Source organism: Manacus candei, unplaced genomic scaffold (assembly GCF_025592945.1).
Source record: "Manacus candei isolate 608988 ecotype Guabito, Panama unplaced genomic scaffold, ASM2559294v1 h1tg000086l, whole genome shotgun sequence".
In the NCBI taxonomy this organism is placed as follows: domain Eukaryota; kingdom Metazoa; phylum Chordata; class Aves; order Passeriformes; family Pipridae; genus Manacus; species Manacus candei.
Genome location: NW_026138134.1, coordinates 2,680,529 through 2,703,341, shown reverse-complemented (window position 1 = coordinate 2,703,341; position 22,813 = coordinate 2,680,529). Strand labels below are relative to the sequence as shown.

The 22,813-nt window shown below is 48.4% G+C and overlaps 1 protein-coding gene across 3 annotated transcripts in view; it reads right to left on the bottom strand.

The window, feature by feature from the left end:
• Window positions 1-11,319, bottom strand: part of PKNOX2 (PBX/knotted 1 homeobox 2) — an 85,700-nt gene extending 74,381 nt beyond the window's left edge. Inside the window, exon 1 of one of the 3 annotated variants that reach the window (XM_051812500.1) lies at window positions 11,243-11,319. The gene's annotated coding sequence lies outside the window, so the exon portion shown is untranslated. Of the gene's footprint in view, window positions 1-4,282; window positions 4,389-11,242 lie in introns of those variants that run through there. The other 2 variants (XM_051812499.1, XM_051812502.1) reach the window with 2 other exon arrangements.
• Between the last annotated feature and the right edge of the window lie 11,494 nt (window positions 11,320-22,813).

Here is a 22,813-nt window from a genome sequence, read left to right as displayed (position 1 = left end):
TCAGGTTGTAACCAAAAAAAAACCAGCACCAGGACAAGGAATTTTCCAGGAAACTGAGCATCCCTCACGCTCATGCACTTGAATATTGGCTGGAGGTGCACCAGGAGCATATGCACGTGTATCCAAGTGGTGTTTTCCCTCTGGAAAGCACCCTTGGGATGGTTAATTCACATCAGAAAAGTTATTTTCCTTTAGGAGAACCTGAGCAGGTACCAGCTGCGCTCTGCTCAGGAGAGACACGATGGTTTTCCTCCCCCAAAACTGCAGTGGGGAGGATGACACGTGCCCAGTGCTTGCACTGCTCTCCAGCTTAATAATTCCCTATTATCAAACAACTGATTGATAATTTCCTATTATAAATCTATGTTTTTCTATTGTAGATCAATCAATCAATAATTTTCTATTATAATCCAATCAATCCACAATTTCCTATTATAAATCCATCAATCAATAATTTTCTAGTATAAAATCACTTAGAATTTTTCACTATTAACCAACCAACCCATTACTATTTCCTATTACGACTCAATCAATCATTTTTCCACGGCAAATCGATCAACCCGTGATCTCCCATCCCAAATCAGTCAATAATTTATTATAACCCGATCAACCCCACGACTTTCTGGTATCAATCAATCAATCACCAGGGGTTTTATTCTAAGTCGATTCGAATGAAATGGAGTTTAATCAGATCTCGGTTCAGCCTCCGCCCGGGCTCAAGCCCCCACGCATCCCCCCCGGCAGGTATTTATAGCCGCGGCGTCTCATCCCCGCTGCCCTCGGCCCCGGCGATTAATTAAATTAGCACAAAGAGGGGCTTGTTGAGCGCTCCAGCCTCCCCGAAGTGGAGCCGGCGAACAGGAAACAAAGGGTGGAATTCTGTCTGCCTGGCTCGGGGGTGCCGTGTGTCCCGCCAGGCGCTGGAGCGGGGCCAGGGGTCCCCCCCCCCGTGCCCGGGACAGCGATGCCATCGAGCGGGGAACCCCCCCGGGGGGCTGGGGGGGCTCAGCCGGGCTGGGCTCGCCCAGGGAGTTCCGCAAATCCCGCCCCGGGGCACCTCTCAGCCCCATCCCTTCCCAGGTTTGCTCTCAGCGCGCCCAAACCCGAGGCCGGGATGCCGATCCAGCCGCTTCCCAGTTCCCTGAGCCGCTTCCCAATTCCCTGAGCCCGTCCCAACTCATCGCAGGAGTGAGTGCGAGAGCGCCGCTGCCCCGAGCTCCTCCTCTCCCCGAGCGCAATTAATTCAGGGCGAAAACACTCCCGGCAATTCCTGCAGGGATAACAGCACTGGGAATTTCTCTGGCTTTCCCCCCGTCGAGCCAAATCCCAATATAAATGGTTGCAGGGAAAATAAAACCCCCCGATGTCTCTACCTTGAGACAACCTTGGCCACTTGCCAGGTGGTCAGCTATTAAAGATGCTACTAAATCGCTTTATTCAGTGGTTTTAGCATAAATATTCTCACCGGGTCCTTCAGTTCCACTGCTCGGGGTGTTACATTTAAAAGGGGAGGAAGAGTAAAAAAAAAAAAACAGCCTTGAGGTTTTGGAGGTTGTTTAGGGAAGGAGGAATGATTTATCACGGTTTAGGATGGGATTAAGATGGCAAAGGTCACGCTGAAAAGAAGGAAAAGCTTCCCAACAGAGAGGTGGCTCCCGAGAGGAGGGGAAAAGGCTGAAATGCTCAAAAAGAGTGAAAAGCAACTCGATAAAAGTGACAGTTGAGACAGAGGGATTGGAGGGCTCAGGATTGCATGGGGGAAAACAGTGGGAACTGGGAATATTCCCCATGATGGGGACTGGTCTGGTGGGAGTCATAGCCAGGAGCTGGAGGAGCATTACTAGGAATGGTGGAGCACCAGGTTCACCAAAATCTCACGAGTAGCCCCAGAATTGGATGATTATCACCAAAACTGGACCAGCACCACTAAAAACTGCACCAGCACTCCTAAAATTGCACCAGCGCCCTCAAAGTTGGACCAGCACCATTAAAAACTGCCCCAGCATTCCTAAAACTGCCCCAGCATCCCTGAAATGGGATGAACATCACTAAAATCACACCAGGATCCCTGAAGTTGCACCAGCATCACTAAAACTGCACCAGCATTCGTAAAACTGCCCCAGCAACCCCAAAGCTGGACCAGCACCACTACAAACTGCACCAGTAGTCCTAAAACTGCACCAGCATCCCTGAAGTCGGACCAGCACCACTAAAAACTGGACCAGCACCACTGAAACTGCACCAGCAACCCTAAAACTGCAACAGCACCATTAAAAACTGCACCAGCATTCCTAAAACTGCCCCAGCAACCCTAAAATTGGAGTAGCACCACTAAAAACGGCACCAGCATTCCTTAAACTGCACCAGCAATCCTAAAACTGCACCAGCATTCCTAAAACTGCAGCAGCAACCCTAAAGCTGGACCAGCATCTCTAAAAATTGCACCAGCATTCCTAAAACTGCAGCAGCAACCCTAAAGCTGGACCAGCATCTCTAAAAATTGCACCAGCATTCCTAAAACTGCAGCAGCAACCCTAAAGCTGGACCAGCATCACTAAAAACTGCATCAACATTCCTAAAACTGCAACAGCATCCCTGAAGTCAGTTCAGCACCACTAAAAACTGCACCAGCAATCCTAAAACTGCCCCAGCAACCCTAAAGTTGGACTAGCACCACTAAAAACAGCACCAGCATTCCTTAAACTGCACCAGCAATCCTAAAACTGGACCAGCATCTCTAAAAATTGCACCAGCATTCCCAAAACTGCAGCAGCAACCCTAAAGCTGGACCAGCATCACTAAAACCTGCCCCAGCAGCCCTGAAGTTGGACCAGCATCACTAAAATCACACCAGCATCCCTGAATTGCACCAGCACCCCTAAAACTGGACTGGCATCACTAAAACTGCACCAGCACCTTAAAAATTCCCCCAGCACCCCCAGAATTGCAGGAGCATCCCTAAAGCTGCCCCAGCATTCCCTGTGGGGGTGGCTGAGGGCACTGAGGGGGTGTTAATGATGGGTTTAAGTGCATGTATGGCAGAATGGGGGGATTCAGGAGCCTCATCCCACTGTTCACCACTGAAATCCAGCAAGGGGGATGTTCCAGCCTGACCCTGGAAAATAAAGCCAGGCCTAAGATTCGAGCCAGATTAAATTCAGTGAAGACTCTGCCCAGGAATCTCTTAATCCTGGTTTATTTTACCCATCTTATTACACGGTGAATCCTTATAGGAAAATAAACCATTTAGTATTTATTTCACACTATTATCTTTAATCAATTATTATTTACTTTTCACTGGTTATTGAGTATTTATTATTATTTAATTTTTATTGTTCTTTTTCTATGATAGTTAAGTTTGTTTCTTTGCCATCCCGCTGACAAAGTGCCCCACCTCATAATTTCTGTTTTAGAACAATTAATTAATTGTCAGAGTTATGAGATGTTGGATCTGGCACCGAGATACAAAGAAACCAATTTCTGCACGTAAATGCATTAAAAGACCTTGCCAGGCACTATATAAATGGAATTTTCTTGTGATTGAGACAATAAATAATAATAATTTCTTTCTTTTTTTTTTTTAAACTCCTCCAGCAAAGTTCACTTCCTCAGAATCCGGATTTTGGGGTTTTTTTAAAATAATTTTATCTAAATTGGGTGAGTCAGCAGGATGGGCAAGGGCAGGGAGAGGATGCAGGATACAAGAGGTGGGATGCAGAGCACGGGATGCTCCAGAGGGGAGGGCCCCAACCACCATCTCCCAGCTGATTATTTATAATTATTTATGATGAGCTGATCAAGGGGATAATAAAATACAAGACCTGGAGAGGGCTCGGCTCATCGGCCTCGCTCACCAGGGACCTCCCCTTTGGAAAGAGGCAGCAGAAAGACAGTGGAAATAGGGGGAAAATACAAAATAGGGGAGGAAAAGGAGAAAAACCAAGCAGGTAAAAGACCTTTTTTTTTCTGGGATAGCACCAAAAATCTCCAAGCAGGCTCCTGGCTGTCCTCAACATCGGCACCAGCAACAGGCAGTGGCATTCGTGGGGAGAAATTAGCAGCTTGGAACAATAAATTCCCTTTTAAATTTATTGCTTGGGAGCATTAAAAATGTCTAAAGTGGTTTACATCCACCTTCGCCGTGGGAATTTGCCCAGGGATGTAGGAGCTGGTAATTGCTATTCTTAAACTTGCCTTGGAAGCTTCAAGCAGTGTTTAAAAAAAAAAAAAAAACCCCAACATTTTAAGGGCTTTATAAAGCCATAAAGTGCCTTAGACATACCTGGGAATGACAGAGCTGGGAGAGGCTCGTCCTGCCCGGGAATCCAGGATCCAATAATGGGAAAGGAAAGTGCTACAATCCAATATTCTAATTTTTTTTCAATTATTTGGTCAAGTTTTGCCCCCCTTTTGGTGAGGGAGCCCAGAGAGCCCGGGCTGGGGAGGGTTGGGTTTGCTGCCTGGAGAGGGCTGGGCTGCCAAAAATGATGGGGAAAAAGGGGAAAAAATAGTAATTAACAAAAAAAAAAGGGATAAAAGGGGAAAAAAATAATTAAAAAAAAAAAAAAAGGAAAATAGAAAGGAAAGGGAAAAGGAAAATAGAAAAGGGAAAAGGGAAAAGGGAAAGAGAAAGGAGAAGGGGAACTGGAAGGGGAAAGGAAAAGGGAAAAGGAGAAGGGGAATTGGAAGAGGAAGGGAGAAGGGAGGAGAGCTGGAAGGGAAAAGGGAAAAGGGGAAGGGGAAAGGGAAAGGGAAAAGGAGAAAAGGGAAAGGAGAAAGAAAGGGAAAGGGAAAGGGAGAGGGAGAGGGAGAGGGAGAGGGAGAGGGAAAGGGAAAGGGAAAGGGAAAGGGAAAGGGAAAGGGAAAGGGAGAGGGAAAGGGAAAGGGAGAGGGAGAGGGAGAGGGAGAGGGAGAGGGAGAGGGAGAGGGAGAGGGAGAGGGAGAGGGAGAGGGAGAGGGAGAGGGAGAGGGAGAGGGAGAGGGAGAGGGAGAGGGAGAGGGAGAGGGAGAGGGAAAGAGAAAGGGAATGGGAATGGGAATGGGAATGGGAAAGGGAAAAAAAGCCAAAAAGAAAATAAAAAGCAGGGAAAAGAGAAAAAGGGGGAAATAGGAGAGAGAAAGAAAGACAGAGAGAGGGGAAAAGGGAAAAAATGCTTCCGCCTTTTTTAGGGGAGGAGGGGGAAAAAAGGAAAAAATTAAGAAGGAAAACAAGGGAAAAGGGAAAAAGAAAAAAAATAAACCCTAGGAAAATAAAGGTAAAAAGAAAAGAGAAAAAGGAAAATATTAAAAAGAAAGGAAAAAAAAAAAGAAGGAAAAAGTGAAAGAGAAATAAAGAGGGAGAAAAAGGAACAAGAAAAAAGATGGAGGGGAAAGGAAAAGAAAGGGGGAAAAGTAAAAAGAAAAGGAAAAAAAAGGAAAAAAGGGGAAAAAGGGAAAACAGGAGAAAAATGGGGGGGAAGGGGGAAGAAAGAGGAGAAAAGAAAAACAAAGGCAGCTTTTCCCAACATGGAAAAATGTCCAGGGGGTTCGAGCTCTAACCCAAACTGGAAGCCCAAAGAAGCTCCCGGCTCCCTGATGGGACGTGATGGGATTTTCCCACTCCAAAGCCCCTTCCCAAACACACCTTCAAAAAAACCACGGCATGGCGGAAGAAATAAAATAGAAGCCTCCCCAAAACTGGTCCAAATTTGGGATTATTTTTAATTGGCTTTCTGGGATTTCTGGCAGGGATCCAGCCAGCCGGGGAAAGGAAAACCCGGCCAAAAACCGTGGGTTGGGTTATAACTTTTTTCATAGTTTTTGTAACACCTTGTTAAAGCCAAAAGCTCCAGATTGAACATTAGTGGGGAAGTTTTTTCTCCTCTCCCCAAGTTGGGTTTCACTTTCTCCTCCACCTGCACCAAAATAATCTGGTTTTTGGGGAGCATCAGCATCCCTAACCCTAAAAGGTCTTATGGCCTTGTGGTGAGGCTGTCTGGATATTTGGGATTTTCCTGCCTGGATTATACTTGGTATAGGGAGGATGGAAGAGGTGGGTGGGAGAAGAGTGGCAGGGAAATTGAAAGGCAAGGTGAAAAAACAAAACAGAGAAAACGAAAGAAAAAATAAACATGAAGGAAAAAAATAAACAATGAAACAAACATAAAAATAAGAGATTTCATCTAGAATAAAAATAAAAACAAAGCAGAAATAATAATAAAAACCATAAAATTAAAACAAATTAAAAATCAAAATAAATTAAAAAATAAAATTAAAATAAGTGATAAATAAATAATAATTTTGAAAAATGTGCAGCCGTGGTGCTTTGGGATGTGGTTTAGTGGTGGATTTGGCAGCTGGACTCGATGGTCTTAAATGTCTTTTCCAACCCAACTATTTAACAGACACCAATTAACCGGAGCTGGGACTACCCAGGGTTTGTGTTCCCATTCGGAAAAGCCAAAAAAATAGGATATAATGAAGCAGTCGGGAAGAGCCGAGGCCAAATCCCCATCTTATTTATACAGCTGCAAATCCCAGCTGGGCAAAGGCCACCTCATCCCACCAGGATCACAGCTCCATCCCACCAGGATAATGGCTCCATCCCACCGGGATCACAGCTCCATCCCACCAGGATCACAGCTCCATCCCACCGGGATCACAGCTCCATCCCACCGGGATCACAGCTCCATCCCACCGGGATCATGGCTCTATCCCACCAGGATCACAGCTCCATCCCACCAGGATCATGGTTCTATCCCACTGGGATCACAGCTCCATCCCACCAGGATCATGGCTCCATCCCACCAGGATCATGGCCCCATCCCACCAGGATCACAGCTCCATCCCACCAGGATCATGGCTCTATCCCACTGGGATCATGGCTCCATCCCACCAGGATAATGACTCCATCCCACCAGGATCACGGCTCCATCCCACCGGGATCACAGCTCCATCCCACCGGGATCACAGCTCCATCCCACCGGGATCACAGCTCCATCCCACCAGGACCACGGCTCCATCCCACCAGGATCATGGCCCCATCCCACCGGGATCACAGCTCCATCCCACCAGGATCACGGCTCCATCCCACCAGGATCATGGCTCTATCCCACTGGGATCATGGCTCTATCCCACCAGGGTCATGGCTCCATCCCACCGGGATCACAGCTCCATCCCACTAGGATAATGGCTCCATCCCACCAGGATCATGGCTCCATCCCACCAGGATCACGGCTCCATCCCACCAGGATCACGGCTCCATCCCACCGGGATCACGGCTCCATCCCACCAGGATCACGGCTCCATCCCACCAGGATCACAGCTCCATCCCACCAGGATCATGGCCCCATCCCACCAGGATCATTGCTCCATCCCACCGGGATCACAGTCCCATCCCACCAGGGTCATTGCTCCATCCCACCAGGACCACGGCTCCATCCCACCGGGATCATGGCTCCATCCCACCAGGATCATGGCTCCATCCCACCGGGATCATGGCTCCATCCCACCAGGATCATGGCTCCATCCCACCAGGACCATGGCTCCATCCCACCAGGACCATGGCTCCATCCCATCCCAACTGGGTTGGTTTTCCCATGGGGATTACGTGGAGCATCACCTCAGTCCTTCCAAGGCTGGAGGCAGGGATAAACCCGAGTTTAAATTTAGTCGAGGATTAATTCCCATCCCTCCAGATTATTATTTGGAGCCGGCATCTTAACGATCCGACTAACGACGCTGGGAATTAATTTATTTTGGGGCTAATTAGAGGGCATTTGTTAACACCCTCTTCGGTGGCGGCGAAAATTATTTGGGAATCAAGTCATTCGACAGTGCGTGGGATATTAAATGCAACTGGGGATTGTCTGGATCCGGTAAATTATCCCTCCAACACCCCAAAAAAGCAGCTGGAGTGAAATAAGGACAGGGAATAATTGGGGATGGGACACTGAGATCCATCGGGGGGTACCCTCAGCCTAAAATAAAGATGATACTGATGCTCGGTCCGGCTTTCCCACCAACACTGGGGATGTCAAATCTCCGTTAATTTAACCCCAAGTGAGGCAAAAGTTTCCTCCCGACTTCAGGAAGCTCAGCTCCTTGCTCCTTGCATCCTGCCCATCGGCTTCTCAGCCGCCCCATCCCACGTCTCGACTCATTTTACTGGATACTTCAAGCCAGGGCAGCTCCCAGGAAAACAAATGATGCAAAACTGGGTGTCCCAGCATCCTGGGTTAACCTTCTCCAGGAAATATCCCAGGAATCCAGCAGGCATCTCAAACCCAGCTGGGATGAGGGCGGTACCCAGAGGTGCAATCCAACCCCTGCATCCCCGGGGATGAGGATGGATGGGTGAAGGATGCTCTTCCCAGCAGGAGCAGGCCAATATTTAAGTTTTCTGGGAGGACAAAAAAAGCCCTATTGTTGCTCAGAGACTTAAGGATGCTGTCGATCAACTTGGAAAAAAGACATGAAGTAATTCAGGAGTTCACCAGGAAAAGCCAAAATCATCCGAAATCCAAAGCTGCCCCGGTGAGGGACTCATTTTATCCCTGAGTTAGGAAAAGCAGTTATTCCTGATGCACCAGTGGGATAAAACCCTCTTCTCCCAACACAACTTCGTGCATTGAATCCAAAAAAAAGGAGATTTCCTTAAAAAAGAAAATCCTTAAGAAAAAGATGATATTTTCATAAAATAAAGGCGATTTCCCTTAAAAAAAGAGATTTCCCTTAAAAAGGGGTAATTTCTCTTTAAAAAAAAAATAAAGGGGTAATTTCCTTAAAGCAAGGGAGATTTCCTTAAAAAATGAGATTTCCTTTATTTCCCCCTCCCAAAAATGATGGAGGGAGAACGGAATATGTTTCTGCAGGCCCAGTGGGGCAGCTCAGCATCATTCTTCCCCCTGTTTTTCCCCTCGCCCCATCAGGGGTGTTTAATCTTACCTCTATATACATGTATAATACTATACAGATCTCCAGTTAAAAGGAAGGGGGTCACAGGACCCCTCAGTGCTGGTTTTGGGGGGCCAGGGTTGCAAAGTGCCTTAAAAAGCCCAATTTTGGGATGCTGAGGAAGGCAGCATCTCTTTCCCTTCCTGACACCACCAGCTCCCTTATTAACCTCTCCCGTAATTAGCCTCAAGCAATTAACTTTTGCCCCTAATGAAGGGATCTCAGAGCAGGGAGTTAAATAAAATAGAAGGGAGGGGGGAAATAAGGGGGAATCCTGATCCCCTCATCCTTCTGCTCCAAACGGCTTAAACCCAAAACACGGTGTTATTTTTTCCCCAAAATCACCCAAAATCCAATGAATTCACCCAAATCCTTCTTCCCATGCATGCGAGGCCAGAAATAGGCCTCTAAATATCAGACCCCAAAGGTTTTGGGGGGAGAACAACCAATTTCTTGCCACAGGATGATGCCAAACACGCCGAGTCAGCACTTTTGGAGGCGCAACTCCCGAAAGTTTCGCCGGAGCCGGGTCCATGGAGCTGCTTCTCCCCTCCCCAACCCCCAGAATCTTTGAGGATTTAAAGGTAAAACAAGTCAAAAAAAAAAAAAAAAGCCAAATTAAGCCATTTCCTCTCCTATTTTCTGCTTCTCCCCAGCAGACAGCTGCCCTGCATCTCGGCCAAAAATAATCCATCCCCCCCCTTTCTTCAATCTAATCTCCCCGGCTGGGAGTTTGAAAATATCCTGCCGGGTTTAGGGTTTCCCGTTACCCGGCGGGGCGGCGAGATAGTGGGGAAAAAAGATCCCCGGGAGTGAGAAAAACCGGGAAGAGCCCAAACAAAGAGCTCCGGAGCCCAAGTTGAGCTTCGACGCCCCGCAAGGATCGGGATGAAGTGAGGGGGGACACCCCAGTCCCTCAGCAAAACTTCCCCGAGTCGCAGGATGCCGCCGGCGGAGCCACCCTCCCAAGATGGCAATGTGCTAAAAAAATTCAAGGATAAATTAAAAATAATAATAATAATCATTATCATTAACAAAAAGCCCTCCCTGCACCGCTGCAGAGCCACTAAAAAGTATGGAGTATACACCCAACCCTGCGGGATGGGAGGGACAAGCCAGGGGGTCCCGTGAAGCGTCCCGGGGAAAACTGGGTGCACTGGGGGAACTGAGGTGCACCGAGAGAAGGTGGCACAGCAGGGGAACGGGGGTGCACGGGGGGGTTCATCCCGGGAGAGGTGCTGGGCTGTGGCACGTCGGCCAGGGCCGTGCTCCGGCGCTGGCACCGAGCCCGCGTGGGGCCCTGAGAGGCGGCCACGGTGCCCCCCGCCCCCGGTGGGTGCCCCGGGGGGGCACCCCGAGGTAACTGGGTGCTGTGCAAAGCTGTGAGGCTGCGGATAAAGCGCCCCCCTCCCTGCCCCCCCATCCCGGCTGCAAGAGGGGCAACTTCCCAGCTGCCAAACGCGATGAGCTGGGGGGGCTGCAAAACCTCCCCCGGGGAGTCTGAGACCAGCCACTGCAACCACTGCGAGGGGGCTGCAACCAGCGCGGGGTGGGGGGTAACAACTGCTCGGGGGGGGCTGCAAACCCCCCTGGGGGGGCACTACAACCACCTGGAGGGGCTGGAACCAACCCCGGGGGTGGGGGGCAATCCAAGCGCTCGGGGGTCTGCAGTCAGTGCGAGGGCATTGCAGCTACCTCGGGGGGCTGCAGCCCTCCGGAGGGGCACTGGAACCGGCCGGGGTGGGGGGCAGGCGGCTGCAACCCATCTAAAAGCACCGTGACCCCCGGTGTGGGGTCGGCAACCGGGCAGCGGGGGCTGCAACTTGTTACGGGGGGGCTGCAGCCCTCGGGAGCTCTGTAAGCGATCGGGGGGCTGCAGCCCTGGAAACCCCCGGCACCGCCGCAACCGCCCGGCGGACGGGGAGGACGGGAGCGCGCTGCCCTCCGAACCGCTGCACACACCCCCCCAAAATCAGCGCGGGAGGCGGGGGGGGATCGCGGCGGAGAACCGCAGCGGCGCGGCCGGAGCTCAGCCCGGAGGGGCAACCGGACACCGGCCACGGCACCTCCAGCGCGGAGACGGCGGGAACGGCAAGTTACTTCCCGCACCGGAGGGGATGGGGGGGTTATTGGGAGAGGGGGGCGAAGGGGGGGTGTCCCCGCCGCCGCCGCCGCACGTGCCCCGCCGCCCCGCGCCGCTTTGTCCGCCGGGCTCCGCGGCTCCGCCCGCCCGTCCCCCCGCGCGCGGCGGGGGCCCCCCCGCTTCCCCTCCGCTTCCCCCGTGACCGTGAGTGAGTGACAGCCCTACCTGCCCGCCAATCTTCATCACACCGACACCGGCCCTGACAGCGCGGCCGCCGCTTCGCCGCCCGCCCGCCCGGCCCCGCCACCGCCGCCGCGCACGCCCCGCCCCGCCCCCGTCAGGCCCCGCCCCCCGCGCCGGGCCCCGCCCCCCGCGCCGAGACCACACCTACCGCGCTCAAACCACGCCCACCACGCCAAAGCCGCACCTATAATGCCGAAGCCAGGCCTATAATACCAAAGCCACGCCCCCGACACGCCCCATCGCTGAGGCCACGCCCTAGGCCACGCCTCCAGCCCCGCCTCCTCGCCCGGCCCGCTCAGCGCCCCCTGCTGGCCGCGCTGTGCGCCCCCCCAGTCCTGCCCCCCCTCCCCTCCCGGGGACCCCCAAACCCACCACCACCCCCCCCATCTGCCTTCGGACCCCCCTGCCCCGCGGTCTCCCCGCTCTATTGCTCAGGCCTCCCCCCCGACACCACGCGCGCCCCCGCAAGCGTATCCCCCCCCAACACATTTGCCCACCCAGTAGCATCTGATTCCCCCCCCTTACTTCCCCCCACAACGCTTTTGCCCCCCCAGACACGCTCAGAGCCAACCCCAGCGGCCCTCGATTCCCCCCCACGCGGACTCCCTCCGAGTGCCCCCCCCACTATCAAGCTGACCACGGGGGGGTCACCAACCCCCTCCACCTCCTCAGCACAACCTTAAAATTTAGGGACTCCCTCGGAAATTCTCCCCCCACCAAGCTCACGAAGCCCCCTGCAGGGTGGGGTCACCAATCCCCTCCAACCCCCTCCCCAACAAAACCCTAAAATTTAGGGCACCCCATAAAATCCCACCCCAAGCCTTTCCTGTGGGATTTTGGAAGCGATCTACTATTTGTTGTTAATTTGGGGAAAAGGCTTTCTGACCGATCTCCCCCCACCCAAATTTTGGTCCGTGTGAGACATTAACCACCCTCCTCTCTCCCAGAGACCTGCAGACGAGGTTTCCCTGGAGTCACTTTTGCTAGGAGAGCTGGCAGAACTGGGTCCTGCAGGCAATTTTTCCCACATTTTATGGCAAAAGCCACAGGGACAGATTTTTCCAGATTCAGCCCAGCCACGGTCTGGTTTCTCCCAATTTTTCCATCCCTTCCCTGATAAAAAAATGCCATCAAACACGGGTTTAATGAGAAATTCTGAATTTCTGCCCGCTTCCTAAGGAATATTGGGTGGGGAAGGGAGTCACTCAAAACAGCCCTGGAATTCCTTTGGGATGGGTTAAAATTGGCTCCAAAGAGTTACAGCGGGATGTACAAGCCAGCAGCACTAAATGGGGCATAAGGAATGGCCATAGGGCCAGGGATGAGATGGGAAAGATGGAAAAACAAGCTTAAATTTATGTCCAGGGAACTGAAAATGCCTTAATTTTTCCTCTTCAGTTTCCCAGGACGAGCGGACGCTTCCAAATCTCTATTCCTAAATCCCTCTTTCCAGCTTATCCCCCCGGAAAAGTCCATCCAGAAAATATTTTGTGCTTCCTACTCGGGAGCAGCCTCTGACATACGTCGATGTCCTCTGGATTGGCCGTTGGAGAGCAACAGAAAATAGATGGTTCCCACTTGGAATCCATCAATAAAATAACGGAGAGATGCACCGGATGGCTGGGATGCATCCCACCCCCCCACCAGCCCCCCCAAAAAAAGAAAGCATCTCTGCATTGCATTGCTGGGACAACCAGCGGGAACTCAGAGCATCCAAGATCCCTTGGAGACGTTGGAATGATTTATAGGAATTTCTTGCCCTGTAAATCAGCCAACGGGACGTTTTTCCCCTCCCTCATTACTATTCCACGGAAGCGAGCGAAGACGAGGAGCCATAAAGCTGTCGCCGGGTGTCTCAGCCAGCTGGGGATGCTGGGCAGAAAATATTTTGGGTTTTTTCAGAAGCTGGAGAATCGGAATGGAAGAGTGAAAGGGAAGCAGATGGAAACCCCATCATCGTGGTATCAAAGGACCACGGGATCATCCGCGCGTGACCTCTCATCTCGCTCGTGTGTCATCTTGGAAAACAGGGATATAGGGAGAGAAGGCACACGTGGGGCGTATTTTAAGCTGCATCATTGCCAAAAATATCCAAGTGCTCAAAATTTTAGGGCTCCCCTGGTGCAGGAATGTTTCTTCTGGAGCCAGCAGCAGCGAGCACCTCATGTTCACTCCTTCAGCATCCCAAATTCATTCCTCAAGAATTCCACATTTGCTCCTTGAATATCCCACATTCACTCCTCACTCAAGCATCCCTCTTCCCCAATTTCCACTGCCAATCACCAAAGAGATTCCTCCACTGTTTTTGGAATCTCATGCTCAAACTCCAGGAAAAGTATCCAGCCCCGGGTTTTTCCTTCACAAATGCAAAAGCTGCTTCTTCCCTGGAGAGTTTTTCCAGAGGTTAATTATCATCCCAGGTTAAAAAAAACCACGGTGTCTTATTTCCCAGTTGGATTGGCTACTTCAGCATCCAGCCATGGGAGCTTGCTGGAATTTTTTTTTGATGGTAAATTAAAATTCTCCCACACTCAATCCTGGTGGGTTTTTCCCCAGAAAAAAAAAAAAGCATCTTTCTGCTGCAACAGGTCACCCCTGGGTGATCTTTTTCTGGTCACATCTCATCCCACCAGCCCTGATCCTCCAGATCTCCAGGACCAAGGATGCTCAGCAGCACTCCTACTGAGCAGATTTAGGGTACTTCTCCCCACCTTGAACCACCCTCAAGTGACTGCAGCTGGAAGGGATGTCCAAACCCCAGAACTAGAAAACCCTCCACCACACACCTTACTCCATCCCTATCCCAGTCCAGATTGCTGGAAAACCTCCCCAGAATTAAACCCTCTCCACCTAAAAATCTCCCAGATTCTGGGGGTCCTCGTGGGCACCTCAGGGTTTTTTTTTTTTTTTTGATGTCTGAAGTCAGTGTCATAAATATATAATTGCCCCAAACTCATCAGTGCTTATTCAAGAGGACACAGCCTGTTCCTTTCCAAAAGCAACGAGTACTCGGAGCACGTTTGCTAAAATATTAAACAGCGGCAACATATATAACCAGCAATATTTACATTTTTACATAACAGGCTTCAGGAGGAAACAAATTACATAAAATATAGCGGTTTAGTCTCCGTCGTTTGACTGCTCCTCCATAAATAATTCAATTCTCTTTCCAAGATTGCATTATTGCTCGTGTCGGATTTCTCTGCGAAAACTGTGACGGGATTCTCCGCGAGGTACGAGTAAATTATTCAGTGATAGATGTTAAAAACAAGACGGGGTTTTAGGACACGGATCTGCAGCTGAGCCCGGCTTAAGCACCGCAACGGGTTGGAGAGACACGACCCTTTAACGTCCTCCTTCCAGGGAGGATGTCCAACCCCCCTCGGGAGTTAAAGGATGCTAAAAAGGAACCCCTTAAGGAAATTTAGGACTCGTTGCAGGCAGGATGCTGCTCCAAACCGTGGTACCCTCCATCCCTCCCGCTCGGGCACCGCACTGCGCTCGGGCGACGAGGCTCAGTGCAAATCACTCATTAAAATTTGCGTTGGGTTTTTAGGAGACATTTAGGACACGGATATTTTCCAGTTACGAGTTTCAAGTGAAGAAAAAAATACAGCATCAACCAAGGCAGCCTGAAAAGCAACACAGGGACCATCCACGTCCCACGTCCATCTGTCCAAACCCAGTGATGCTTGTACCAAATTTGGGGTGAAGTTAAGAGATTCCCCAAATTTCACCTATTTAGCTCATAGAAGATTTTTATTCAACCTGATTCCCCTCCATTTATGATACTTTACATACCCACAGGACAACTCCTCTTGTAAAATGTTTATTTTTTACCTGTGCACATGGTTTTCCTGGGAATAATATGAGAGTCAACCCCAAAAGAATTATGGCAATGAGGTGATGTTATTTTTGAAGGCATCGTGCATTTTAAACGGTCTCAGACATACATTAGACCAAGTAACACTACATTGATTCCCCAACTACTAATAGATAAATACATGGGAAAATATAATTAAAAGGTTTTACCAATAATCCATAGGCACAGGGAGGATGTATTAAGAATAAGTGATCAATGCCAGGATGGCTCTACATTCCCAGAGGTTTCCCCATGTGAGATTAAATAAGATTAAGTTTATTTCTTGTGTGGTATTGATGGATCAATAATAAGGAAAGTTGAAGCAAAAAAAAAAAAAGGATTTTTCCCAGTTGCTGCCTCACCAAGCAGCTGGGATCAAGTGGGAAAATACCTGAAAAAACAGAATTTCTCCCCTCCCCACACCAGCTGAGTAGGAGTTAAGGATGGCTTGTTGAGCCAGAAAAGCACTTTGGGGTCCTTCCAGAGGGCAAATGCTGGATAAATGGCAGGTTATATATATTTTGATTAGAAAATCCCTGCTGCCAACTTAGTCCTTTTAAGTGTTTAATTTCAAGGCATAATAAGTCTGTGGCTGGTTTTTGCTGCTCCTTCAGGCTCTCCTGTGCAAAGTTACTGCAAGCATCCAACTGACTGATCCTTTCCCAAGCATTTCCAGGGATAAATAAAAAAAAATAATTAAAAAAAGGAGGCTCTGGATGTTTAAAGTGACTTACCTTCAGCACTTCAGCAAGCTTTGGAATTTTGTTTTCCGGAGGCGATATCAGCTGCTTGAGATAGGGATGGGCTGGAGGGGAATAAAAAAATATAAACAATCATAAAACTACACCTTGCACAAATACTGTAAAACCCAAACCAGGGTTGGTTGGTGTGCTGAGCCAGGTCAGGCAATAAAACGCCCCCAGTTTATTTTTCCCGGGGGATATCTGAAGTAGTTGGGTACCAGACAGCCGGCAAACGTGACGTGGAGGTGCTGAATCCTGGCCTTTTAAAATTTTGGCTCCACCTGAGATGTTTCTTCACCTTGGCTGGGCTTCAGCAAATCCCTTCCCCGTCCTCGTTTCGGTTCAGTCCACGACGGGAGTTCAACCTTCATCTGCAGCATCTCTTCACCGAGCGATGCCAGGCCTGGCTCCTGAGGATCCGGTGAAGGGAGAAGTGGAGGGATGGTCACAACTCTTTAAAGATGCAAATTGAGAAGCAGCCATCATAGCAGGAGAGCTCTGTTAATTCTCTTATGAGTATGCAGATTTCAACGCCGACTTTTCCTAGGCTTGTTTTATTTAGCAATAAATTTAATACCAGCTCCCTGAAGCAAAGAGACAGATGGACTATAAACTTTGAATTTTGAGTAGTTTTACTTCCTTAGGTTAGTGTCATCTTTGATCTCTCCTGAAATTACATCTCGGAAAGTTCGCAGGGATTGAATTCTGCTTTTTTACAGCCCTCAAAGCCATTTGATTAGCCGCCTTTTAATTTTTTTTCTTGCACAGGTTACCCAGAAGGATCTTAAATACCATCTAAATGATTCATATCCTTGGCTGCCGGAGTTATCTCAGAGACTTGCTAATGGACCTGAGCAAACCAAAGCACTACATAATATCTGCTCCGCAGGCAAAGGAAAGCAAAATAAGCTTTATGCATCCTTTGGGATGCAAAACTCCTGGGACCCAAGACCAAAACCCCTGGGCTGAAATAAAATGGTGCCCTTGCAAAGCACCGGGTAACCTGTGCAGGGTTTTGGAAGGACCACAAAGTCATGATGCAACAGGAAGGAATCATCTCCTTTTTTTTTTTTTCCATCCACCAGCAATGAAAAAATTAGGTTGGAAGTGAGGAGAAACACCAGGGAAGCCTGAGAGGTGGGTGATCTCCATCCTTGGGTTGTCCACGGGTGGTAGGAGGAAGCCATGAGCTCACCAAGGGCTGTGATGGTCAGATACACAAGAACATCCTTTTCACTGATGAGCCTGAGGTGTGTGAAAATCCAAAATTTCATTTGGGGATACAAAAAACACATCTCAGGAGTCAGGGAGAGGAGAGCTTAAGGGAAACAATGTGACTTTTGAAGGAAGCTCCCAGGACTCACGAGGTGCTTTGACCTTGCACATCCAGTTCCCACCACAACTGATTTCCCCACTGTCACACACAAATAGGGAAGGAAATTAAATTTTTTTTAAATAACACCACCAACAACAACAGCCACATCATTTCCAAGCTGCCACCTGGGGAACAGGGGGGGAAAAAAATCGATACATGTCAAATGAAAAAGGGCGAGAGCAAAGGTGTTGCAAGGAGCCAAGGATAAAACCAGAATGAAAACTGCAAACACACTTGGCTGTCAAAAAAAAAAAACAAAAACCACCTGCCTGGAAGTCCCAGGAGCCTCAGCAATAAATTTGGGCCGTTTCAGCAGTTGTTGGTTGCTCCCAGCCACCCAACATCCCAACCATTTCCAGTAAGGAGGCATTACCATCGACCCCTCAATTGCAATGGAATTACGATGGATGAACATATTAGGGGCACATTAAAGTCTAATGAGCAGCCAGTGATTAATGCCATTATGAGGAATGCCAGAGGATGATGAGCCGCTTAACGTGAAGTGTCGTGGGTTTCATTATGGATGGCTCTTTGGTTTCCAGCCTGAAAACTCTTGGGTTGGAAGGAGGAAGAGGTTGGTGCAGGTAAAGGCCGGAGGTTTCTGAAAGTGATGACACAAGGAGGTCCCATATTGATACCCTTTAAGGATAAGATTGATGGGAAATAGCATCTCTCGGAGGAACATATGGGAAATAGAAACTCCTTGGAAAAACTTCTCACCGTGGGCTTTACAACCTTTGGGAATGCCATTATAAAAGCAAATTTTAACTTTTAGTGTCTCCCCCGACCCTGTTCTTATCTTTCTTTTTCAGCTGAGCCTTCTTAAACTCGTTTTCCATGGGTTCTTTACCTCTTTCCTTTAGCTTTGCCTCTGCTCCATCCCTTGCAGCACACAGGGAGGGCTCTACAGTCCTATTGGAATCCCTCAGATGGTTTCTCTCCTCCTTCCTCTCCTTGGCTGGAAGAGGTTTTGCTGCGATATCACCCAGGGGTGTTGACACTATGGGGACATGTCACCCCTTGTGGGCATGATGACATTTAAGCATTCCCAGGAGACACTTATACAACCTTTTGTTTTATATAGGTGCTTTAGGGAAATCACCGTGGTTGCTTGAACTTCAGAGAGCCAAGTATCAAAAAAACTTAATTGCACCAATGTACAAATAAATTAAACTCAATTGAAGTTCCATTTAATATAACAAGGCACCAAAACCAAAAGATTACCAACTTCCTCCCACTTGGGAGTGATAGGAATCATAACAGGTGATGACAGAGACACCCTGTATTCCTCCTTCCACCTTCTCCAAGTGCTTCTTGGTTGAGGTCAGACTCATCCCACAACAGGAAATGTTTTCTCTCCTCTACCTCCCACCTACCAGGACCTTTTGGGGCTTTTAGAGGCATCTCTTCTTGCTGGGATGGGATTCTTTTTTTTTTTCGTTTGAAAAGTGACTTCATATCCCATTTTATTATTTTTTTGAGTGTTGCAGGATTTGTTCTGTTTGAAGTCTTACATCCTCATTTCCCGTCAGGACGATTAAAATTGATTTCTGCCGTCAGCAAGAGAAAGATAATCTGAAGTGGGTTCCTGTGAGAGAGAGCTGTATCCCCACTGGAGCCATTACTAACCCTTTCCTATTATTTTAACTTTCTTTTTTTTTTTGGGGGGGGGTGATTTCTCTTTGGGAAAGGGCAACTCGGTGCTTCTCAGCCTCCAAGTCAGTTGGGGAGAACTATTTAACCTCCTGTTTTGCCATCACAAAAAGTGGACTGAGGGATTTAAATAGCTCTTGTTTACCACTGCCACCCTCCTGGTGGTATTTTTAGAGGAGTAATAGGATCCTCTCAACGCCTTCACTTTGCTTTCTCGAGCTCTGCAACCTCTGACCCCATCCCTGCACCTGTCCCAGTTTGTATCCGGACAAATTGAAACGGGATGGGTTTTTCCCCTGCACTAAGCTGGGTGGGTTCCTGGACCACTCAGAGGCTTTGCAGAAGGAGGAGGGAGGGATTTGGGCTGGGAAACCATTGGCAAGGAGTAAAACCTCAGGCTGGCAAAGAAAACATGGAAAAAATGAGCACGGAGGGCAAGTAGTACTTGGGGATACAGTCCTTCCTGCCTATCTCTTAAATTAACTAAACCTGGAATGTCCTGAATTAAAAAAAATCAATTAAAATAAATTACATATTTTTGTCTAAATCAATTAAATAAAATTTTAATGTTCATTAAATAAATTTAAAACTTAACAAAATCGACTAAACGCCGAATATCCCAAACAATCTCCAAAACAGGCCAAAAACATCCCTAAAATATAAACAACACCTTTCCGGGCTGGAGGATCTCAGGGCCCCACGATCAAGCTGGTTTGCACCAAACCCCCACGACCAAATTTATTAAAATGAGAGGGACTGGTGGTTCCTGTCACACCAAGGACGAAAATGATGTGTTTGGCACTGATGCTGTTTTCCCCAACTGCCATCCCAGGGCTCCCAGCCCACAAGGAGTCCCCCTCAAAAAGGGGGTCCCCAGCCAGGTCCCCACCACCCAACAGATCCCCATCACAAGGCTTAAACACCTTTACAAGAGAGTAATTTAACGCCATTCCCAGCTTAAGCTCCATATCTACCGGGCGTGAAATTAGTTCCAGCAAGCTGCAAATTTGCTGCTAATAAAAATATTTAGCAATTCGCCAGTCTTTAAATCAGGAGCAGAGTATTTTCTTGCTTGCATCAACGCCTGTTTCTTTTTAATTCTAATATTGCAGCGTCGAGGAGCTCCAGCCGGAAAACCGGGAGTTTTACGGCTGCGCGAAGAGTTTTAAATCAGTTCCCCCATCCGGCACTTCCCACTCTGCCAGCGAGAGTCTGATCCTTCATTATCATTTGATTGTAGGCCCTGTTGGTTATTTTGGCCACCAGGATGAGCTGGGCATGGTGGACTTGCAGGTTTTAACCCAAAAAAAGGGTGTCTTGACCCAAACTTGCCCCATTTCCAGGACCTGCTCCTTGAGTGGTGTCCTACAAGAGTTTTGATCCATATGATCCTGTCCTGCAGGCCTTGAAGGAAGGTCACCTCTCCGTCCTCCTGGGCCAAGTGTTTAATTAGCCTCAGCACTAATTGCATCTCTATGCCAAGCCCATTTCGTACAATTCCACCATCAGGATCTTTGTCTTGCCTTTGCCAAGAAATGCCACAATTCCCTGATTTTTCCCTTGGGAAAAACCACCTGCAGTGATGAAGCATCCTTCAAATCATTCCTCAGCATTGGAGAACGCTGAATTATTTATGCCCAAACAAACCCTTTGCATTGGGTTTTCTGGGCTGTGAGCAACCAACAGCACCTGGATGATCTGCCTCTCCTTGTTTAAAGCACGGTATTCCTTGAGAGCCTTGCCAGGAAAAGCTTTATGATACCTAAATTATTGCTATCAAACACAACGGAGCTGGAATCAATCATTACAATATCACTTGTCATTGGTCCTGTCCCCAGCACAAGGGTTTGGATGCAAATGTCATGTGGTGCAAGTCAAAAGTCTTGGAGAAACCTGGACCTGTGACACCAGCAAATGCCCCCATATTAACAGTTATCCTGGAAAAAAACAACCACACATATGAAGTTTCTCCCAGATTCATGCAAACAACACAAAAATCCTCAATTTCTAGTGCATTCATACATTTTTTAATTTACCTTTTATACTCAGCATTGCCTTTCTCCTACTCTCTGTTACCTTTTTTTTCCAGGTGCAATGCAACTCTGATACAAAGAGTAAATGGGACCAAGTCCCAGCAGGTAAAAGATGGAAGGAAAAGTTATTTTAGGCCAGCAGTAAATGATCCTTTGGCCATAAAATCTAATCTTTGCATTCAACTGACCAGCTGCCAGAGCAGTCCATAAGGCAAATCCCCAGCCAAGCATTTCTGATGCCAGGGGGAGGCTGAGATGCAGAAGAGGGTTGTGTGTAGGATGATGGGTTTTGTTGCAGATGGGATGAAGAAATTTCTAATGAAGGTTGTGCTTGGAAATACCACACCAATGAGCTTGGTTTTCCCAGGTTCCTTCTCCCAATCCCTTAGCTGTGGATTTACCATTTGTCTCCTTTGTGCTCAAAGAAACCATAATCCCGCTGTGGTACCCTGTGGACCATGCAAATAAATATTACAGATAGATAGATACAATTTATATCCCTATGAATAAATATTATAGGGATAAATATATAGGCTTTTTGGAGCTGCTGGACATCATTTCAAATCCAAATCTCAGTGCTTGAGTTGCCATCAGCCCAGTTTTGATGGTGGGGTTGAAAACAACAAGCAGCATGGCTCAAACCTGGCCGCTGGATGTGGTTGCTGGAGTGTATATTGGATTTATTCTTCAACCTCTGGCCAAATACCTGGGATTTGGTGCAGTCCATCAGTGGGCTCAATAGCTGGATGATTCATGTTCCCTGCTGCAACCTCTTGAACTGGCGTGGTGTTGTCATTGCCAGCATCAAGAAACTACCAGGAGATGGAGATAAGAAATAAAGATCTGGTCAACACAGGAAGAAGTTAAAGAGGCCGTTGGAAAAGCTGTGGACAAAAGGTAGAAGAGAAAAATAAGTCAAGAAAAAGCCTCACTGGCTGATGGACAAAAAATTATCACTTTCAGATGGAAAGCCAAAAGACAGGAGAGGAATGGCAGAAAAAGAAGGTTCCAGCTGAAAACAGGGCTGTGGAGAAGAAATTTGGGGTTTTACAAACGACTGGAAAAGAAATGGCAAAATAGAGAAAAGCGAAGGGACGTTCCCAAACAACAGGAGCAAATCTGTGATTTCTGCTCGCCAACAGGAGCAGGAGGTTTGGGGAATAACAGAGGAGAAGATGGACATCAGTGATGTGGGGTTTGCAGAGGGGAAAAAAACCTGCCTGGTGGGATTAACAGCACAAGGTGGAGCAGGAAGGAGTTTGCTATCAAACATACGCTTGTAATATGTTGGCAGCCGGTTCCTACTCGATGCCAAGTAAAGGCAGGTGTCAGAAACAGTTTGTGCTCTGCTTGCTGAGGCGGTTGGTGTCACGCCGGCGACTCTGATTTCATCGCAGGGAGAGGCAGGTCGGTGCAGCACAGCACAATTAACCGCTGGTTTATTCCTCCCATCGCAAGGAGTGACAGGAAACAGCACCTGGGTGACATTCTGTGCAGCCAAAGCATCGTCAGACTTCAAGCATTTGAGGGGGGAAAGGGAATATATCAGTGTTTGGGTTTTTTCAGGTTAACTGGTAGTTGAGAGCTGAGTGCATGGAGTTGGAATAAAATGGTCTTTAGGGTCCGTTCCAACCCAAACCCTTCTGGGATTCTGGGATTCTATGACAAAGTCACTCATCAAACCACACTGGCCAGGGTCTGATGGGCAAGATGAGGGACGGTGAAGAGGTAGGATTTATAAACAGGCTGAAAAACTGATTTTAAATGGAAATTTCTCTTGCCTTGATATTAGAAGATGCTCAAAGCACTGACAAATCCCCATGGTTTGGCTTGGCTGCCCCAGCTCCCCAGCATGACTGTTCCAAAACCCTGTTGGTAGTCCCTGTG